The sequence below is a fragment of the Echinops telfairi genome, unplaced genomic scaffold (genome assembly GCF_000313985.2).
Source record: "Echinops telfairi isolate 266 unplaced genomic scaffold, ASM31398v2 ScPeMD7_7473;HRSCAF=8511, whole genome shotgun sequence".
In the NCBI taxonomy this organism is placed as follows: Eukaryota; Metazoa; Chordata; class Mammalia; order Afrosoricida; family Tenrecidae; genus Echinops; species Echinops telfairi.
In genome coordinates, this window is record NW_022111377.1 from 4,828,092 (window position 1) to 4,830,794 (window position 2,703).

General features: G+C 43.5%; 1 pseudogene; it reads right to left on the reverse strand.

The window, feature by feature from the left end:
* Positions 1-2,251, reverse strand: part of LOC101642082 — a 4,085-nt pseudogene extending 1,834 nt beyond the window's left edge.
* Between the last annotated feature and the right edge of the window lie 452 nt (positions 2,252-2,703).

Sequence of the window (2,703 nt, forward strand, 5' to 3'; positions counted from 1 at the left end):
GTGCGAAGGTCAGGGCGGTCCTTGTTCTTGCGGATCATGTGCAGGATGCTGCTGAGCGTGGCCCGGGCGTTCTTGTTAATGGGGGTCCGAACATAGGAGGAGGCCGGCTTCCACTGACCTGACCTCCGTTTCAGGACCACCACAACACCCTTGCCGTCGGCAGCGGGCTCGACACCCACCGTCAGCCCTTTGTAGCGGAAGGAGGTGCGGGCTTTCAGGTGATTGGGCTCGGTGCTGTAAGTCTGCTTGTTCCTCTGGATCAGGAACCTGGAGCAGTTCCGTACGACCCATCCATTGCAGATGCGGACATGGCGCCGGCGGCTCCTCTCCCTACCGCGGCCAGAGACAGAAAGACGAGATAATTTATGTATTTACTGTTCGATTTCCTCCGTCTACAAAATGACAATAGAATTACGTACCAAACAATATCAATGTGGGATTATAATTTAAATGTATAAACATCAAGTCCATTTGGAAGACAGCTGGTGAACATGCAAATCTGTTTGCTATTCCAAAGACATCTTAAGGATTTAAGACTTTCAGGTACTTGTTTGTGGATAGAAAGCATGCGATGGCTTTCCCCCCATATTACTAATAGAGGAAGTTATCGGGACCTCAAATGTAATAGGTCACTCTTCAAAATGGACTCATTTTTTTCCAGTTTTGCAACCAGTCCTTGAGCTATGGAAATTCTATAAGCTGGCCAATTTGTTGTCAGAACCAATTCTAAAATGAATCGGTTGGAGGCACAGATGTAAAAGATTCAAACTCTGAACTGAATCCAGAAGTATTTCAACAATCACTTTCATTTTGCAAGATTCGGCTGACTGCTTTTGATGACTTTATGCTTCTCCCTGGAATTTATGATCAGCTACGATTCTAATACGTAACTAAGAGAGTCAATAATTAGCTCCCTGTTACCAAAATACACCAAGTACCTTGAATCTGTAGTACTAACTACTGTGGACATGGACTGATAACCTCGATAGGATTTGAGAATCAGTCTGACCTGATCCCTGGCTGCATTTCCCGGGAACCCTCCTTTCCCTCTCTCTCATCCCTCTCTACTACAATCATTCCTAAACCATCACGTTACAGTTTCCTAATGTGCCCTGTTTTCTCGGGCTCCTGTGTGTTTGTATTTGCCAGTCCTTTTACCCACCTAGAACACACTCCTTCCTTCCCCTCCGCCCATTAACTCCCAGTGGTCCTTTTAGACACCCCTAAAATATCTTCTCAAGAAAACCCTTTTTTGACCAGACAGAAGTTTATATTATGCTATAATCTGTCATAGCACAGTTTCTTATATGTTATGATAAACACTTTTTATCATATAATATAAAATCATAGTGTGCTGAGGAAAATAGTAAATTAAGACAGAAAGTCAGGTTGTAAATTAGTCTCAAGTATTATATTAAGTAATCCCAAAGAAATGGAAATTGTTAGATGACCACAGCATTTTCCACAAGATTACAAAGCCTTGAGGGACATTGATTTTTTTTCACCTTTGTAGTTGCGCCAGACAAAATACCTAGCATAGTAACCAAACAAATGTTCACTGAAAATGTCCTCACACGTTATTAGATGTAACATCATTATAACTCTGCGTACCACTCACAGCCACCACCACCCCATGATCAATATTGCAATACGTCAATTCTCCTAAATATTTCATTCCATTTCCCCTGAGGCAAATAAAAACTAAAAACCCAAAGTCACGGCCAGCGAGTCGTTGCTGACTCAGAGTGAGCCCCTGTGGATTTCTGAGACTGTAACAGGACTGGAGTGGAAAACCCAGTCTTTCTCCCGTGGAGGTGCTGCCCGTTTCCCATGGCCAACACATAACACAACACCACCAAGGTTCCTCACACAACCGCAAGTCCTTACTATGAGGGAGTGGCTTTCTATGTTTGACACTTTATCTGAACAAAAATATTTTTAATCGAAAGTATTTGATTTCATCTTCAGAAAGTAGAAGTAGCATTGTGCATCATTTCTGATTTCTATGCAGTTATTAAATCCATACATTCCTTTGTTCCTCTCATGCCCAGATCCTCCCTCTCTGCCATCCCCAGCAGCCTGACACTGGGCTCAGGCTGCAGAGTGTGGACCCGAGATGCAGCCAGGGTAAGGCAGGCCTCTAGGCAGGACAGCAAGGGTCCAGGCGAGGGTCTTGGTCTCTGTGCCTTGCCTGACTGTGGACAATGCGGTAGAGTTGAAGCAATAGGCCACTTGGCCCCTTTTTGTGCATGGTGTCTGGGTTTATCTTCCGGGAAAGACACATGGAAGTTGATCTGTAACTTTAGGGTTCAGGAGCATTTGCAACCCAGGGACTGTCTGTATTAAAAACACCTTTCGATTTTTGGGAATCATGAATGTATCTACTATCAATATATGCATGCATGTTTTTATCTAGACATGTTTTCAAACCACTTGTGTAAATACCTAGGAGTAATATTGCTGGATTGTATGGTAAGATTGTGTTTAACTTTGAGAGAAACTGACAGATTTCCTTACCCAAAGCAACAAGCGAGAGTCCCTGTGGCTGAGTCCTCACCAACCTTGTTTGTGCTAAATTCCAGTGAGGTGCTAAGATGCCTGGTGGTGTAATGGTTATGAGTTGGACTGAGATTGGCTTGGTCGTAAGTTCAGAACCACACGTAGTTTTGTGGGAGAAAGATTTTCTACCTCCATAAAGAGTTA